Below are 18,963 nucleotides of genomic sequence, written 5' to 3'. Positions count from 1 at the left end.
GAGCCTCTGGTGATTTTCAGCAGCCAGAAGGAGGAGGCACGATGCGGACCATCTGCACCCCATCCATAGCCATGTCCACAGATGCCACCTCTGGTTTGGATGTGGATAGCAAGTTTGTAGTGGGAAAAAATGTTTTATCCCTGTCACCTTGTGAGTGCCACATGCACACGGGACACACACTAGCATTGCTAAGGCCATTCTTGGGCCATGTATAACCCCACAAACCAAAGAAACCCCAGGTTTCTCACCAACACCACCAAAATTCCCCATTGGAGGAGAGCAAAACTTCCCTAGGATTCTCTCCAGAGATGTCCTGCTTGAAACATCCTCCTATAAGGACATCCTCCTGCTTGGACAGAACCACTCTTGCGCCCTGAGACAAACCTTCACCTATTTTCAGGGCAGGATTGCAGAAGGCCGTGGGGAAGTGTCAGGAGACGGGATGAGGACCCAAGGAAACCTACCCCAGGAGGTGAGAGATGTAACAACAACAGAAAGGAGAGAAAACATTGCCAGCCTCTGTGCTAACAGCTGTAAGTTTTCCTTTCCATGTTAAAAGTTCAGATGCCAGAAGCCAGACTGTGCATTCAGTAAGAAGCCTGTTAATGTATATATATATATATTTTTATTTTTTTTTCACTACAGCTTATTTTAACCCACTGAAAATTCAAGCAATTTGCATGTTTCATTTGTTTATCTGCTCCCCTGCATAGAGATCCTGGTATACAGCTTGTAATCCCTTTGGGAAAGCAAATTGGTAATCTGATAAAGAAAACCACAAATGGGAGAAGGCCTTCCAATTTAGAGAAAAAAAAAAAAAAAAGTTCATTACTCGGTTATTTTAGCATGCAAGCAAATTTAGGAAATGCTCAGTAGGTAATTCAGGAGAATGGGAAAGGGAACGGTCACAGCAACAAGTGGTGTGTTTGGTGTTAGTTCTGCTGTGCTCCGTTGGTGTGTTTCCCCATTAAAGGACATTATTGGTGCCCTCCAGTTTCATTTAAATAATGAAAATAGATGTGTATGAGGCACCTCATCCCTGTTCTGAAGTGTCCTGGGAGGAGATGGCGAGATGGGCTCCATCCCACCACCCTGTGATCCACCGGGGACCACCAGGAGGGTGACAGCGGGTTCAGGTGACAGGCAGCACACTTTTAGGGACAGCAATCACCTAACCTCATCCTGCCCACCGCTTCCACCACCCTCGCTCACACAACATAAGGAGCAAACATCTCCTGCATCCCACGGTGGTGCCAGAGACATCCCGGAGCCCCCAGGGTGAGATTCGCAGCCCAGCTCCATGAGCTCCGTGGGGCGAAGCACATCTCCATCGGCAGCAATTTGTACCCCAAATCTCTGGCTTGGCAGAGGTGGCATTTCTTTGTGGTCTCCTCTCCTTTGTGATCCCCACGCGCTCCAGCCCGTGCCTGGGGAGCTCTACACGCGCGTGCTCATGCGTGACGGAGGGAGAATGCCTCTTGGTGGGAGCTGCTGACAGCTGAATGCGGCAGGAGACGGGCGAGCCGACGGCGTCTTCCAGCCAACAGTTGTTGGCTCCAGCCTGCTGGAAAGCCGGGGAGGAGAGGAACAAAGAGGCACGTCTCTTTTTGGAGAGCGGCATCTGGGTGTTGGGTCCCGTCCCCGTGGCAGGAGCAGCACCGGGGAGCACGCACGGGGGATCAGAGCGGGCTTTCCTCCGTCGGAGATTTATTGCTGGGGAACACGGCTCCTAGGAAGCCTGCGGGGTTTCTGGTTCTCATCTCCTCCTCCCTGCAGCTGCCACATCGCTCAGCTCCGCAAGCTGCATAAATCAGCAGTAAGGGCCGGGAGATGAAAGCGTAAATAGGCCGTCGGAGAAGTTATTGACACTGAAGGGCAAGTTCTGCCCTGACAGGCGCTCTGCAGCCTCCCATTCATTACTGGGGGTGTGGGACGGGTGTCTGCAGGGGCAAAAGTCAGCCCTCGGGACACAGGTTTCATTTGCAGCAGGTCAAACCAATGTGGGCACCTGCAGACAGATCCCCAGCCAGGGCAGGGAAGGTGCTCCGGGGCTTTGCACCAGCTGAGACCTGGTTTCAGCCCCTCCCCACCATTTTATCCTCAAATCCTACTGCCATCCCGTAGCTCCCAGTGCAGACCTGAAGCAGGACAGTGGTGTTTGCAGGAGGGATGGCACTGATAAACCACGGAAACCTCAGATGTGCTGAGAAATCCCACGTGCTTCATCTGAGACCTATGGGGGAGAGGAGAAGGAAAAGCCCTTTAATTCAACACTCAGCTTTGAAACTTGTGCTTGGAGTATCTTAAAATCTTTAGTTCTCAACTTGCAGGTGAGAAACTCGTCTTTTTCTGTGAAGATGGGGAAAAAAAAATCTTTCTAAGACACTGCTTTAAAAGCTGTGAACTGAAAAGAAAGGGCCCACAGGTATTCATGTTGAAGACTCCGGGATTTTGAACACTGCTCCTGACCCGAGGGCGAGGAGACTGGGAGAGTCCCCAAGGGGAAGCTACCTCCCAGGGCTTCACAGCTTGGCATTAGCACACTGCGAATTTAAAAATAAAAATAATAATAAACAACTATTAGAAATAATTATAAATATCCATAGCTTCTTTCTGGAGGAAAGAACAAGCACACGGGCATCTGCAAGGCACAAAGTTATGGTTGGTCTCAGAAAAGACTCCCTCTTTCAGAGGTTCAACCAAAAGAACACATTTCTAGGGGTTTCCAGCAAAGGATAAGCACCGTTTAACATTAAGAAAATGGGAAGGGTTTCATCAAGAAGACCTTTCTTCTGAACTTGATGCTGGTGACAAACGGAGCTACTCTCATTCCTCTCTGCCCTCTGACCCTCAACCCCAAAAGGACTTTCCAGGAGCTTCCCGGGAGCGTTTGCCCTCAAACTGTGACCCCAGGGAATAACAGGACTGCTATCGCCAGCAGCAGGAGATTTGCACCAGACTGCTGGCTTTTCCCAGAGCTGAACACCTCTGAGTTTCCCCTCCCATATCTTGCTTCTTTCCACATCACACTTAAACTTTCCGGGGCTGTTTCTCTGCTGTAACACCAGACAACAGGAATGTGGCACGCCAGGTTTGTTTGGATAAAGCCAGAAGGGGGGATTAGGGTGAGCTTTCTAATGGAAAACTGGCACCACCATTAGCTCTTAGGTTGGCACCAGGTCCAGGAATAAAACTTACACACAAGAGGGAAGCCTCCGAATTCCCCAAACAGAGAGCATTACCAATGCTCCAGCAGGAGTCGTTAGGCAGGACTCCAAGCTAGAGCTAATGTTTTTCCAAAAATAACTGAGTCAAAAGTCCATAAATGACAGGAATTTGCAGCGCAGAAACCCCAGCCCACGTGCTGTCTGACAGCCAGCTGGGAGCAGTGCCATACGTGGTGCCTCTGGTTTTGGTTCTTTGGGGTCCCCAAGTCCCTTTTCACCCAATTTTGCTGGTGGCAGAAAGGAAAACCTCCTCACAGAAGGGCTGAAGGGGGCTACATGCTGCGTGCTGCTATATCCCCTGACCCCATATCCAGACCTGTAGCTCATCAATAAGGAAACCAACCACAGCTGGTTAAATCCTCACACTCCAAGCCCACCGTAGAGGCACGTTGTGCTAACAACTGCTCTTGCTGCACTGGAACTACTGCTGAGCTAGTAGTTAAGGGCTGCTGAGATAGCCCCTGCACTACCCAGCAGCGACGGCAGTGGGGAAATACTCTTTTTTTTTTTCCAGAGATCTCTCTCTCTCCAGCAGCACTGTCTGCTCTGCATAGCAGGGGATTTCATGCAGAACAAAGATAAAGAAATGCAACCGTGAAACTACTTTTTTAAAACCGGCAGAAACAGGCACTGAAACAGGCAGGGACGAAAAGTGGTGGGAAACAGCTCCAGAGGTGGGGAGAAGCAGGGGGACTCCACAACTCTTCTTACAGGTGTCCACAGGATCAGTGCTGAGGACTATCACAGAGGTTTTCCCCTCTGCAGCCTGTCTACCTCTGACACCCCACATCTGGTGGTGCAATATGATGGCAGCCTTTGGGGAAAATCCTGAATAACACAAATTTTCTGCCATGCAGCCAGACCCAGCCACACCGACAGTTCAATACAAGAAGATGCGTGATATTTGAAACACCAAATTTGAATCTTGCACATTTGTTGCTCACCAAGGCTGACTTTTCTTCTGCCGTCTCCTGGCTGAGATGAAATTCAGGCTGTCAAGTGGCTCGGGGCTGTTGCTTGGAGATGCAGACCCGTCTATGTGGGAACACTGGCAAGGCTGAGTGCTTTCCCCTAAACAATCTCAGGAGGAGAGTCCAGTGATCACACAGATGGCTGAGCACCGTTCCTATACAAGCTGTATCCTTCCAGTGGTACAGTTTTATTTTCCAAAGCGATAAGCTATAATCTCATTAGCTTGGTTCCTTTAGCAATGCGGAATACACCCTATCTGATGGGCAAAAAGAGGCAGGGTTTCGGAAAGCAGTGAAGCACGGGCAGTGTTTTTGCAGCCTTCTCCTGTTTCAGCACGACATTAGTATGTGCGATGTGTGCTCTGGAGCTGGTTTGGTCTAATCCTCTCCTTTGTTTGCCTTCCAGCATTGCAGCTTTTAAACCAGCGTGGCATTAACTTGCTGCAGAAAATGCAAGGCTGGCTGACTCCAAGGAAGTTATAGGACCCGCACACTTTTTGGGTTTTGTGTGGCATCTCCACCGAGCAAGGGCCAGCAGCAGCACACACAGCAGCCTGGGATGAGCCCAGAGCAGACTTACACCAGCATCAATGTCACGGGGAAGAAGAAGGAGGCTTTGATATAATGTTTGTTGGATTTCCATCAGCACTGACAACACAGTGTGTTGGTGGAGGGAACCAGAAAGAAGTAGGGATAAATAAGTCCCTTCCAAGAATCACAATTAATTTCTAACTAAGCATCTGAAAGCAAGTTGTCAGCCTTACCCATATTGTTCACGTCTTTCAAGTATCAGCATTTCAAATGAAGTTGTCCAGAAGTCTCATTATCAATAATTTCAAATTTCTGCTGAAAAAAAAATAAATAAATAGTAGTTATACTTTAGTTTAACAGAGTACATATAAGAAACTCTCTTCAATTAATGACTATTTTGAACCTGGGTTGGGAAACAAATGTCTAAGTTCTGAAATCACATTTGAATCCAAATTATTCTACCTTTCATCTGCAGAAAATATTAGTGATTGACACAGGGTTTCAAACACTTGGCAAGGTCTTTTTTGAGGTGAAGTGCAGACAAGGAGAAAGAAAAGGACTGGGCTAGCAGATAAAAACACCACCTGATAAAATAGAGGTAGTGATACGCTGTTAGCAAAGCGAGTTCTGAAGGATGCAAGATATTGAGGCAGAGCTTGGAAGAAATTAAGAAAGAACGGGCATCTATCAGGGAAATAAGGATATCTGTTATCAGCAACCTGTTTATCTCTGCTTACAGCTTCTTTTGGCAAAAAGCTACAGCAGGCTCTTGGGATTTGCCACTCAGGGAGGCATTTTTCCTCTTTGGAGTCCAACTTGCATCTCACCTACCAAGCAGAGGCAAAATGTTGGCAGGAATTAAAAATCTCTCAAAGACTATCGAAGCACTCTGTCTTCAGAAAGACACCCCACTCTGCCTACACCTCCCCGCTGTCATTGTGAGCTCATTTGAAAGGCAAACAGAAAAAGAGAGGGCAGATCTGTAGTCCGTGATCAACTTGGGGTTTCCCTCTTTTTCTTCAGCTTTGGGCTGCCCGGCACATCCCTCAGCTGGGATGGTGGCTCCTCAACTAGCCAGGCACACACACACACAAAAAAAAAAACATTTTCCTTTAACAAAACAACAGGGAAAAAAAAATAACATCTATTTAGAACAGATGTCACTTGGACTGAAGGGCCAGACTACACAGCACTGGTGGAGGGGAACCGTACATGATATTAAACAGATTGCTGGGTTTTCAGACATCGTCTGCTGTGTTTTGAAAGGCAAGCCTTTACCCAGCAACATTTCTCAGGATCCCAGCAGAGTTTCACGGGAGCTACGTCCTCAGCCGACATAAATCAGAGCTCTGCTGAAGGCAGGGACATTGCACCCGCTTCCTCCAGCCATGGGATTTGGCCCCTGAAGCTTGCAGCTCAGCACCCTGTGATCCTGACAGCACTCTCCTTCTTCCAAGACAATCCAAGTCTTGGCAGAAACGTCCTTCTGTTTGAGTGAAAGCACTCCCACTTTGTCATTTTCCATCTGTAATTACCAAGGGATTCAGTCCTTCATTGGGAACAACCACGATTGCTCCCTTAAGACTTTGCATGTGCTGGTTTTCAGAGATGGGGAGAGAGAAGGGCAGGGGAGAGAAGAAGAAAATGAAAAATTAAAGCAATGTTTTTTTTTTCTTTTTTTTTTTTTTTTTCTTTTTTTTTTTTTTCTTTTTTTTTTCCAGTACTGGCTTTGGTGACTTAAGAGATTGTCCAAATTCAGAGTATCTCGTGGTTGAAGAACAACCAGCCTGGTGGTGGAAGGTGCAAAGCTGTGTTCAGTCCTGTAGGCAGGACTTCTACTCACCCTTCAGCTTTTCACAAGCCATGAGCTTCATTTGGAGGCTGTGGAGCCAGAATTCTGGCCAGCACAAAGCAGCACTCTCCCACTCGAGGATCCAGCCTGCCCAGCCCAAAAGGACTTTCTAAGGATGCTTCTGTTGCAATGGGGCAGTGGGAAAGGTGACAAAAAAAAAAAAAAGATGCTCTTTGCCCTCCTCTGGCAGCAAGTCATCTAAAAGCACAAGTATCTGAAGGCACAAGGGCTGAGCCTCCTGCCTGCACCCCTGCCCTGGGCAGCCACATCCTCCAAGGAGTTTAAGCCTCTGTTTTGAACTCTGAGGCAAATCAAGGCCATGTACTGAGCGTTTTTTTCTCTTTTTTGCTAATAGCACTGCGTATTGGAGTGTGAATTACAGCCAGCAATAATAATGAACTCACAAGATAATGCCACTGGGGAGAGAGCAAGAAAATTCAGGGCCAGAATACAGAAGCTCTCATCAGGCAGATGGAAGGATCTCTAACGAAGGATTTTGCAGCAGGGGATGGTTTGGATTCAAGCAGATTGATGCATCGAGCCCTTTACGTCTCTTACATATATTTTTTTCTGAGCTTTCTGCACGCAATTCTTGCCAGATTTTTTTTTGGACTCTGTTTGGCAGAGAAGTGTTTAATCAGTGTTCAGCCTCTTTATGGGGCTCTCTCTGAGGGAATGGATTCAGGGTAGTGATAGCAAGTGGTAATTTTGGCTGCTTAATCTAGGTTGATTCATTTTAACAGTCTGCTTAACAATAGATACCATGTGGCCATGACCAAAGAAGTTTCATGGTCTTTACTGAGATTTAAAGTAGGTGTGAAATACTCTAAAAATGCATCATTACTGCACAAGTGATAAAAGCTTCATTGCCCTAATGAGTGAAAGAATTGGCACACGCTCCAGAGCGATTATTGCTTTTCTCTTTAAGGTCACTCAGCATTGCGGGATTCCTGAATTTCTGTTATAAAGTTGCAGAGGAAAAGACGAGAGTCTGAAAGCTCCAGATCCTGGAATCAAGTGATCATAAGCATCATATACATTTCCTTCTAGAGTGATGTGTTCACGCAGTGTGGGGAAAAAAGATGGGATACGGTGAATCTTGGGGAGTCTAGGAACTGGAGACAACAAGCCAGTAGTTGTTGATTTCCTTCCAAGCTCAAAGGTTTAGGATCTATCTAGTGGGCTGCTCTGCTTGTGCTGTGCCAGGGTAAGCCATACCTGTTTTTTGTTTTGTTTTGTTTGTTTGTTTTCCCTTGAGGTGACTCCATAAGTATACGTATCCCAAAGTGGACAAACTGCTCAGAGCCTCAGCAACAGAGTGGGCAATCACTACAGGTTTCTCCTACCAGAATAATTTAACTTCTGAGAGTTTACTTTGCAGAATCCTGACCGCATCAGCCTCTGGGGGAGAAGGTTTCTTTAAAGAACACTTTAAGGCTTGTAATGAAAGCTGTTGCTTGAATGTCCTTGTGGTTGTACTGGGTCAAGTGATGAACCAATACTAAAAGAGTGGTAGAACTGCAAAATCAAGTGCTAAACAGTTGTGAAATATTCGACCTGGCAATAACAACTCTTGCTGCCATTAGTGACAAAATGCTCCTACCAGGTGCCCCTCTTCTGAACTTCTGTGCCACCTGTAAAGAAGCGCAGCTCTTTCTTTCAGCCTTGGAGCACGATCCCTGCTCAAGGTTCAACTAAAAGAATTACCAGTTTCTGTAAGAAAGACTCCTCTTGGTCCAAAGCACGTCCTTCTTCAATACTTCAGCCAATACTCAGATGGGTAAAGAGCGATGCACCTGACTTCAGGCTTGACATTATATATATGATTTCTGCATTGCTCTGGGGAGGAGGGATAGAGAGAGCACAACCATAGCATGTCTTATCTCACGTTATAAAGCATGACAGATGTGTTTCTGTAATGCATTTTGCAACTCAGAGTAACAGACAGTCAAGGAAAAGGTTTTGAGATGAGATAGTAATAAAACCATTTTGCATTCCTAAATCAATGCGTGTACAGGATTCAAATTACATTTTAAAAAGCAATATTTACTCTTTACAATAGCAAAGTGTGCCATTCCTTGAGTAACTCAGAGAGCACAATCAGAGCTGGCTCAGGCACAGAGTTTCCAAGCCACAATAATGACAACAGTTTTGGAAAACAATGTCACCGTTAGTTCAGTTTAAACGCAGAGAATGTGGATATTTCTAGAACTGAAATCTCACCCTAGGACTTTGGTTTTGAGACACCGAGACACTGGTTTTTGGTTTTGCACGTGTGTTTTGTTGCTTTGGTTTTGGTTTTGTCCAAACGATGTAGGATCACACACACCCCCAGCATTCTTGGCCACTGCTGACCTGCAGAGAGAGACAGCTACAGAGCCGGTAACTCCCGTTCCTGGGATTTCCCCAGGCTGCAGAGCTCAGCTTGTCTGGGAAGCATCTGGTATCCGGACACCACATCCTAGGGCATTAGCATGGAAGTTCGGACCTGGAAAATCCAGCACTGCCCAGTCCCAGGGAAGTCAGGAGATCCCTGCCCAAGGGCTGAGGCCCCCGAGGAGCAGCAGTTCAGAAACTCGCTTCCCCTTCACAGAAGTTGCAGTCTAAAAGCTTTGATCATCACCACTGTGACACTTAGGAGGACAAAGCCTGGGACACTTTCTGGAGCATTACCAGCTTGTGATTACAGCACCATTCAGGTTTGAACTTTCCAGCCCACAGCGAAATTAGCAACAAACACCAAACCTTAATGGCAGAGTTGAACTTGAAATCCCTAGCGCACATCCACCTACAGCCATTCAAGCGTTTTACGCATAAAATCAGCAACACTCCAAAGGCATAAATTGGAACCAGGTCAGTCCCTACCCGCTGCGGGGGGTTGTTACAGAACAGCCTCACCATTGTGCTTACGTGCACATTCTTTCCACCATTTCTGAGAAAACATGGACAGACGGAGTGCACGCACATGTGTCAAGAGGAAAGAGGACAAAGGAAAGGGGGAAGCCCATCTCCAAGAAATCGCTGATTAAAATTGCTCCCAAGTTCCTGTTCCCTCCACATACGAAACAGCTTGCAAAAGTCCAAGTTGGGTGGATAAAATATCAGCCACGTGCCTGACTTACAGCACTGGGACTGAGGTTTGGGCAACACTTCAAGACTTTCCCCTAGGAGTCTATCCAAACCCTCTTTGCTTCTGATGTGGAATAATTTGGAAGTGTTTTTAGGCTGCCGTCTGGGATAACACAAGGGCTATTGTAAACACACATGCAGCCAGTCAGCATCGAGCCCACACAAATCTGGTCTGTACACACATAAATAACTAGCACATATTACTTTTAAAAAGAGAATTAGTTGAAATGCTGAATTACAATTATAAAAAAAAAAAAAAAAAAAGACTAAACCGCAGAGCAGGTCTTCAGAAGAAAAAAAAAAAAAAGATTTTTTTTTAAGGAAAGGGTTATGTATCATGAAATTTTAATAAATGAAATGCACTTAAATGCAGGGCACTGGATTTAAAGAGCTAGGGATGAGATGCAACCATAACCAGCTATCGTCCAAGTGTGTGCAGTGAAGCAAGACCATAATTTCACGGATGCTGTTCCAAAAATACTGCTGCTAGCTGGGAAGGTTTGAAAACGTAACAGAGCGTAACCAGAGCACGGAGAACTGCGCAGACTCAAAGAAAACCTTCTTGAGACGACAGCCCAGAGCTCTCCCAGGAGCATTAACCCTGTGTAGCTGTCGTTTGCCTGACCCCAGCCACAAACCCTGTGCCAGGGTGCTTGGGATGGAAATGTAATTGTTCTTTCGGTGTTGTGGGTTTCTAGAGTACTTTTGTTTCTCTCCACCATAGTGGTTAGGAACAAATTCATCTCACCTGTGAGACCTGTCTCAGCTGGCTTGAAGGCAGAGCAGTCTTTTGGACCTCTCCCAGCTTTCAAGGCAGGCTGCCAGGATCCCAAAAATGTGTGCCTTCTAGGTGTCCTCAAGGGAAGCGCTAGCCAGATGCTTGCACCATTCAGGCATGGCTGTGGTAGGAGATGGAGAGCCCCTTTCCTAGCATAACCAGGTGGCTCTTGCTGTCTACGGGGTGTCTCAAGGCATTACTTCCATATCCTTTAATATTTCCTCAAAATTCCTCTATTTCTGGTATTGTCCTCTACTAGTAGACCTCAGGCAAGCAGCTGAATCACCTCACGTGGGCATCTGAGCAAAGAAGTCAGAGGAGGGATTTGCAGCAACTCTGCTTCCCTTCCTTCTGGCTGAACATTTTTCCTCTCCCACCTCCTCTCAGAGATGTGATATGACTGAGGCCAATGGACCTCACATGAAGGCTTCCATTTTCCCTGGCAACTGGTTTGCATGCAAGGAGTGGAGCCTCTCCATAGCTGGCCCCCAAAAGACTAAATATCTCCAGGCATTTCTGGAGATGCACCAGGCATTTCTGTCCACCATGCCAAGCCTAGACTGGGAGTTAAAGCAAGAAACAGCCAACCAGTCTGCCAAATTTATAGATGTTGAGGTTTTATGTCTTGCTATTTGATGGATTTCGAGCAGAATCCTTCCACACTTTGGTGGTGAGAGTGAACTTTGGGAGGGGGAGGACAGGAAATGAGATAGGAGAAAGATTTCTCAGCAGTAATAAATCCATCTTGATAATAATGGAGCTATGCACAGCCACACTGTGGCTGCACCACGTGCAAAAAAAAAATAAAAATATTTCCCTGGGCAGGGAGTAGCTGGAAATTGAAGTAACATTTCACATGGAGAGGCATAAGCTCTTTGCTCTTCTACCATCAGTTCTATTTTGGCCAACATTGTGCTTAAAGCAATGCTCAAAATAAACAAACAACAAAAAAGAATCATTCTGCCCTTACATTAGTGTTTGGTGTCTGCTGTGATCACAGAGGTTATGGGTTGGATCCCACCTGGTACCCCAAGAGAAGCAGGGGGGAGGAGATGGACCCATGAGAGCCCTCTGAACGAGAAGCCATGGGATTCCTGCTAGCTCTGCAGCAAACAGCAGTATGTTGATGTGGTCTTCTTGGAAGAAGAATTGATCTAAAGACTGCTGAGGCCTGAGATTAGACTTCGTTCACTGCAGCAGCCTCTGGGCAAAGCAATGTCATCAGCCTCTGGTCTGTTCATGGGGCTGGTCTGACGTATTTCCCAAAGCAGAAGACTGGTGCAAAGATCCCATCACTCAAATGCCACATCAACCATTGTAGAAAGGTAGATAAAGTCAGGGATGTAAAGCACTTCTAAGATAACACACAGGAAAGGGTCTGAAACAATGAAAACACTCAATAAAGCACTGAGAGCATTAATTTTACATAAACTCGTCACGCACAGTGATTAGTTTAATTTAGTCAAGATAGCAACCACAACCTGATCCTCAACAGCAAAATCCTTCCTCAGTTCTTTGTCTGTGACCTTGCCTGAAGCTCTCACAACCATAGGTTGAGATTAAAAAAAAGGCTAAATTCCTGTTTGTTTGGTGACCTGTCATGGTAACACATGTAGGGGGGCAGAGAAGAACTTAGGATATGACCCAGCAACATGGAGTCACTTCTGGTAGCAAAGGAAAGTGCCCAAGGGAACAAGCCCAGTTTCCAAGGTCTGACTTCTCAAGTCATTCAGCTTGGAGGCACTTTAGTTTCTGATTTCTGGAGGTTTACGTACCACAGGGTGACAGGAGGGTCCCACTTGTACCAGTACAGGTTACTCAGTTGACACCACACGAGTGCCAATAGGAAATTTTATTAAATGGAAGGAACTCATCCATCCAGCTCTTCAACGGAGGAGCTTTCCCTGTTTTGCTGTGTCCTGACAACCTAATCAGATCAGTACCCTGAATACTTTTAACTATAATAAATTCACAGGTTATGTATGAAGCCATCTTGCTTTTAGTTCCCCAAACAACTCTAACCTGAACGGGTAAGAATGCCAAATTTGAGCCTCATTTAAACTTCTGCACCTTTCCTGAGCCAAGATGTTGGGTGCAGTCTGGGTGTCTCTGCCCAGATTCCCACTCGTCATGTAAAAACAGTTGGAGATAGTAGGGAAGAAAGGAGATGAGGAGCTGAGAGGCATGTAAGCAGGGCTTGGTATTCACAGCTTATGCAGGGCTTTCACTCTGAGGTTAGAAAGTGGAAGGAAAGCCAAAGATTAACAACAAACACACAGGTGGAGGGAAGGACACATGGGAGAAACACATGGGAGAAGCAGCATGAGGCAATGATGTCTGCAGGACAGATAATCATTTGGGTTTATTTTTAAACACTAAGAAAACACCAATGAGACTATTTCCAGACTTCAGAGACTTTTTTCATGTGAGAAATATTAGAATTAAATGGTTTGCAAAGTCATTATCACCATCCACCAAAAGATAAGGAATACTGATGTAATTGAATAACGTACAAGCATCCTTTACCAAGCCAAGGATTAGAATTGGTGGGGAGCGTGGAGGATACACATCTTTTGAAGGGCTGATTAGCAAAGCAATCTAAGAATATTCTCCAGGCTGGAATAAATTAAGATACACACTTTCTTGAGATGCCTGGGATGCTCTGTAATTTTATGGCATCCAAATGCTAAGAAAATCAAGGTGCTGCCAAGATTGCATCACTAAGCGTGTGTTAAAGGTCAAAGAGTTGCAAAAAGGTCAGTTTTGCAGGTTATGAACATCTGTAGCAGTTATAATCAAAATGCATGCAATGTCTAGAGCTCCTTATGGCTAAGTAACAAGAACTACAGTAATCATGTCATACACTTCTCACGTAATAGACTTCTTAATGTTTTGCCTCTCTTAGATTATATTGCCCCTGTCATTATGGAGGTGTCACTAAAGGGGCTGCTTCCTCCCTCCTCTTCTTCCCAGCTATACAAAGCTGAACTGCAACGAGACACCAGACAATCAGCGAGATGGCAGCCGGCCCTCTGACAGCCAGGAGCCGGGACATAGGGGAGGAACAGCCTCTTATGGCAGCAAGATGAAACAAACACAATAACATCCATTTCTAATTTCTTTCAGAGCTGCCTGATCTTGACAGAGAACAGCAGAGATGGCAGTCAGATTCCTGCTATTCCCAGCAGCACTCCAGTTACTCGCAGACAGCTGAGAAGTCACAGGCGAGACAGAAATGGATGCGGTTTCAGTCCTTTTTCCTGTTATGACCATGCTACACGATCTCGGCTCCATTTTCCTCCCCTTCCATTCCTGGTGGTGGAAGCACTGATGATGAGGACAAGGAGCACATTAACTCTGCTTTGGAGAGGTCGAACTGGCTGAAGCTATTCTCAGCTGGAACAAGCGATCTGTAACAGCAGGTGCGAGTGCACAGACTTGTTGCCTGACCTCAGACACATCACTTAGAGCACTCACCCACTTAGCTTTAACCATTAGAGTGAGGCAGGTGCCGAGCCACCTTCTGTAGTCCACAGGGAGCAGTCAGCTGTAGTAATCAGCCTTCAGCAGCCCTCATCTCTTACCTCTGCAGTGAGGGAGCCTCGGGGTCTCAATAAGAACAGATGCCAGATTTCTGCATGACAAAGTAAGGATAGATATGTATTAAAAGGTCCCTTCCCTTCCCTTCCCTTCCCTTCCCTTCCCTTCCCTTCCCTTCCCTTCCCTTCCCTTCCCTTCCCTTCCCTTCCCTTCCCTTCCCTTCCCTTCCCTTCCCTTCCCTTCCCTTCCCTTCCCTTCCCTTCCCTTCCCTTCCCTTCCCTTCCCTTCCCTTCCCTTCCCTTCCCTTCCCTTCCCTTCCCTTTCCCCTGTAGTCTTTTAATGTGTTTTCAGCTGGAAAATTCATCTTGCAAAAATCACTGTATATCAAAGATTGGGAAATTCCCTATCAGCTCTAATTAACATTATAGCTCCATTATGAAGGGGTGTGGTGTACGTACTTCACTGTAGACAAAAGCAGATGTGCTTCAACATCGTACACTGCTAGGGCAGATCCTTGTCCCTCTCAAATACACAGAAATTCCCCCTGCCTTTCCTTCTCCCTCTTACTTCATAGAGCCATCAGACCATCTGTGGATTACAAGTCCTGAGCCCAGTGCCAGCTCCTTGCACAACACAAAAGAAGGGAGGAAACTACCAGTAGGAATTCATTTAAAAGTCTTAACTTGGGGAGGAAAAAAAAAAAAAAAAAAAAAAAAAAGATTGAGAGAGAGAGAGATCTGCCTAGGGGAAAAGCATCTGGCTTGGTAGCAGGATGGAAAGCACAATGCAAATCCTTCAAACTGCCATCACATATTTTTCTCTGCAAGTCAGTGCAAAGTGAGGCATGTACCCCAGGAAGCAAGAGGCCAGAGCCTCAGTCAGAAACATTTTAGCAAGGAATCGTCAGAAATCCGTATTCTCAACATACCAGAGGCAAATTCCTTCTCACTTCAGACTAAGGCGTTGCCTGACATATAGGAAAGAGTAAATTGGATAAAGCCAGCTTGACTTGCATGTGGGCCAGGACTTCAAGTGCTGGATCAGAAATAAGTAGGAGCCACGTGAGAGCATCCACCATTTTGAGCACATCAGCAGAGAAACATCTACATGAAGGCATATGACTGCTCAGCCAGCCATTTCCCCCATGTTCTGATGACAGCACGAGCTGTTCCCAATGCTGGCGTACCTCCATAGTTATTAGCAGCTAATAATAATAATAATCCAAGCATTTCTGGGCTCATCATCACAGTATCCGAGGGTGGTCAAAAGTATTGAAGGGTTTGGTTCGCTTTGGCTGTGGAGAGTCCAAGCTGTAAATCTGATGTGGCCTGAGCCCAGTGAGTCCCTGCAGGGAGACGTGGATGGTGCTGGGCTCTCCCAAGGGAAATCCTGACCCAGTGGGCAGCACCCCTGCTGTGCACAGGGAGAGACAAAGTCCCCAGGTACAAGCAGCGAGCACTGCAGCTGACCCTTGTGCCACTCATTGCTTTCCTTGCCCATCAGTCTTGCCTTTTTGCACAGTGGCCTCGTTTCAGAGGTGGAGTTGTGGCAGGGATCTTTCAGGCTGTGTAACAAAAGGGAAGCGGGCCAGGCTGCTTATTCTCTTGGGCAAGTGTTTCAACACAAGCCTTAGCAGGAGGAGAGTCAGGACATCGTGTCCTGCAGCTCCGTGGCCAAGGGACAGAACCACAGCTGGATTTTCCAAGAAGGTCTCATCCCATAAGCTTATACTGGGGAGGCTGACCAGCTGAGCAGAGACGTGCACACATTTGATTTCTTTGTCCTGATTAGCCCCTGTCATTAGATAAACTCCAGGCTGCTAAGACCAAGGCAGAGGTAGAACCTCCAGCTACCTTAAGGGCTCCGGGATCAACCAGAATGAGAAGAGGTACTCACAGCGTCGGGTGGGAGGTAGGTAGGGAGCCCTGGGAAGTTTCCAGTTTGGGACTTTAGACCCTCATTTCCTTCTCAGCCGTGACTTCAGTGCTCAGCTCCTTTGATGCAGCACTTCTCAGTCTCAGCCCTGCAGACCCTGGTGAGCTATGGGTTACGGATAGGTCTCTGAAATGTAAAAAAAATAAGAAATGCACATTTCTTGTCAGAAGGCTTAAATTCGCTGTGTGGGAGTCTGCAAGAAAATGCCTGGTACTCTGCACGTTGAAATGAGTTGAAAGCTGTTGGCTCAGCTTTAAATCTCATGTCCCCACACTGTAGGGTAGCATCGGGTGACAAACCATGGCCAGTCAGTGGGAAAAGCCTGGGCAGGGTGGTTCATGAGGCTGTCTCTAACGGGGATCTGTGCTCAATCATCACGATTTATCATGTCATTAGGACGTACAAAAGATGGTATTTTCATCTGAAATTCTCGCCAGCACTGTTACAGAGTTAAATATCTCAGTGGTTACCTGCTCTCCAGCCCAGCTCTGCAGCATTACATCGAAGCCTTGTCTCCTTTCCCCTTCCAGCAGAGCACCAAAGCCACTCATTACACTTGCCTCCACTCCAGTTTTCTTCCTAGAGCTCACGCACATCTGGCAAAAGCAAAAAGCAAGAAACATACTGTGCTAAATAAGATGCCTTTGACCTGAGTCACTGAGTGGGACGCAGAGGAAAAACATTCACTTGGAGACAAGGTGAAAGGCGTCATGCCAAAGAATTTTGCAATGAACAAAACAAACCAAAAACAAAAATCACACCCATCAGGAAGCTGCCTGCCTCGAGGAACCCCACAAATCAGAACTGCCCATGATAGCTCAATCTCTCAGCGTCCCCATAGCCCGTGGAGCCAAGACATACAAGCATGCTGGGATCCCCCTGGAAGAAATTTCAAGGCTCAGTGGTGAAAATAAATCATGTCTTAATGCACTTACACTTAAATTTCTCCAAAGTGGTTCATAGCATTAAAACACAACTCTCTCCCATTAACTTTCTAGTGGGATATGTGAGTAGTGGAGGCTTGGAAATGTAATCACAGTGCATCCCTTAATCGCCGTCAGGGTCTTCAAAAGGTAGCCTTCAGCCCAGACCAGAAGGTGGCAAATAGACTTGTGATCACTTGCAAAGGTGGCATTTCTGTGAGCTGATTTCTAACCTATCACCCCAGGCTGTGTTTTGCAATAGATTACAGTCACAACTAGCAGCTACAGGCTGGTTTCTGAGCACAAAATCTGGGAGAGGGGTAAAGTCCAGCCATTATGCCCCAACTACAGAGCAGGGACACTGCACAAAGAGGAGAGGTCGTCTAGCCAAAACAGGAGAAAAGCCAGGATCATACGAGGGGTGAAGGGTAGCATGTTAGCAACTGAGTGGAAGCAACAGGCATCACCTTTTTTCTTCCATAAGCACGACGCTTGCTCAGAGACAAGCAGAGGGAAGACAAAAGGAATAAAAGAGAAAAAGGTCTGATAAAGGTAAACTCATTCCAACATTTTGAAGTACGTTTTTATTTCAGGTTGAAACAGCCTCTGAGTTTCCTTCAGTTTTTATTGGGGAGAAAGATGTCTTTTTTTACATGACAGTCTGAAAAAATCTAGTTTTACACTTCATGGCAAACAAAAGACATTGGATCAAAATCATTTTAACATTTTCTCCCAGAGTTCCCCAAAAGCCTTCAACAGGGTCAACTGAAATTGCTTTTTGTTTCTAGCTAGTGCAGCCAATTGACAAACACTTCAACTATCTGGTTCAACTTTTCTTTAATCCACATTTCTTGTTTTGCAAAGCTACATGGTTTTCACGCAGATCTCTCTACTAGCTGCTATGGGGACATAATGCCATCCTCTCCAGCTCAGCAGATTTCAAATTCTCAGTATTAATAAGATTTGTCATACACTATCTGCTTTTGTTAGATATTAATCTCATCCCCAGGGGACTTTTCTCTTTCCTCTGCATCTGGCAGAAGAAGCCCTGCTGCCCATAGATTTACATGGAGATGCACCAAGTTGTCCTTCCATGAAGAACTCCAGCTCACAAGAGTGGATAATCAATCCCACATGAAGATCTGTGAAAAATCTGTTCTCTGACAGAACCCTCCACTGCAGGAGTTTAAACTGGTTCCAAGTTGCTATTAAAAAAAAAAAAAATCAGAAGAAAAAGAAAAGAAAAGAAAAAATAATTTATGCAAATAATGAAGTGTTAACAGTTCTTGCAATATTTGGTGCTTTTCCCAAAGCCATAGCTCACAGAGGTTAACATGAGAATCCAAGCAATTGTGTACACTTCTGAGCCTCCTGTTTGGGGAGAGGTGGGGGGAAGGCAACATTTCAATGGTTCCCAAACCCAGAAACAGGTTAAACAAACTTCTGTGAGGAATCACACAGGTATAGCTGAGCTTGACTTGGAATGACAGGAATCTACTGGGTGGGGTTGTGGGGTCTCTGGTGCCTATTCCAGGACTATTTTCTCTGATTCTTTTTATGCCTGCGTTTCTAAGAGCTAAAATTACACTGCTTTCAACCAAACTTTCATTTCACATGGCTCTTTATGTCTTAAGACACAAAGTGAACAATGTTTGCCATTCAAACAAAGCAGTCAATTCTCTTTCCTCCCCACTCTCATTTCTGCCTTCTGCCTCCGGACAAGGGTATCCTTCCCCCATGCTAATTAATACATGGATAAAGGTTCACCTTGAGGTTGAGAGTTTTATAGAAAAATTAATTACAGAACCCAACTTTACAATTACCAGTTGAGACACTCACATTATCTGCCATAAGACCCCTCAGGCTTCACCTGGATAGAAAAAAAAAGTTTGCAGTGTGCTGTGAGATGACTTTGAAGGCTAAGCTTTGAGAGCTAAGCTCTAGAGAAAGTACAAGAGCATAAGCAGGGCCACCAAAGACCCTCGTTATGATGATACATAGCTGGGGGGCATCAACAGGTCAGACGAAGAAACAATAATAGGTCAGACACACCATAACGTAGTTGCCAAAATTTAAG

At 45.9% G+C, this 18,963-nt stretch overlaps 1 long non-coding RNA gene across 4 annotated transcripts; it reads right to left on the bottom strand.

Moving 5' to 3' along the window:
* Positions 1–515: 515 nt before the first annotated feature.
* Positions 516–17,046, bottom strand: LOC137858462 (uncharacterized). 4 transcript variants are annotated; one of them, XR_011097752.1, is made up of 7 exons: positions 16,434–17,046; positions 15,925–16,089; positions 14,487–15,373; positions 8,289–14,122; positions 4,963–5,044; positions 4,172–4,298; positions 517–2,233 (listed from the first exon to the last, which is right to left on the bottom strand). It is a non-coding gene; the product is annotated as an uncharacterized lncRNA (long non-coding RNA). The 4 variants fall into 4 exon arrangements; XR_011097751.1 differs by having other exon boundaries at positions 516–2,233; positions 14,487–16,089; XR_011097750.1 differs by lacking the exon at positions 14,487–15,373 and having other exon boundaries at positions 520–2,233.
* Between the last annotated feature and the right edge of the window lie 1,917 nt (positions 17,047–18,963).

Source organism: Anas acuta, chromosome 6, assembly GCF_963932015.1.
Source record: "Anas acuta chromosome 6, bAnaAcu1.1, whole genome shotgun sequence".
Taxonomy (NCBI): domain Eukaryota; kingdom Metazoa; phylum Chordata; class Aves; order Anseriformes; family Anatidae; genus Anas; species Anas acuta.
This window is presented reverse-complemented; position numbering and strand designations above follow the sequence as displayed.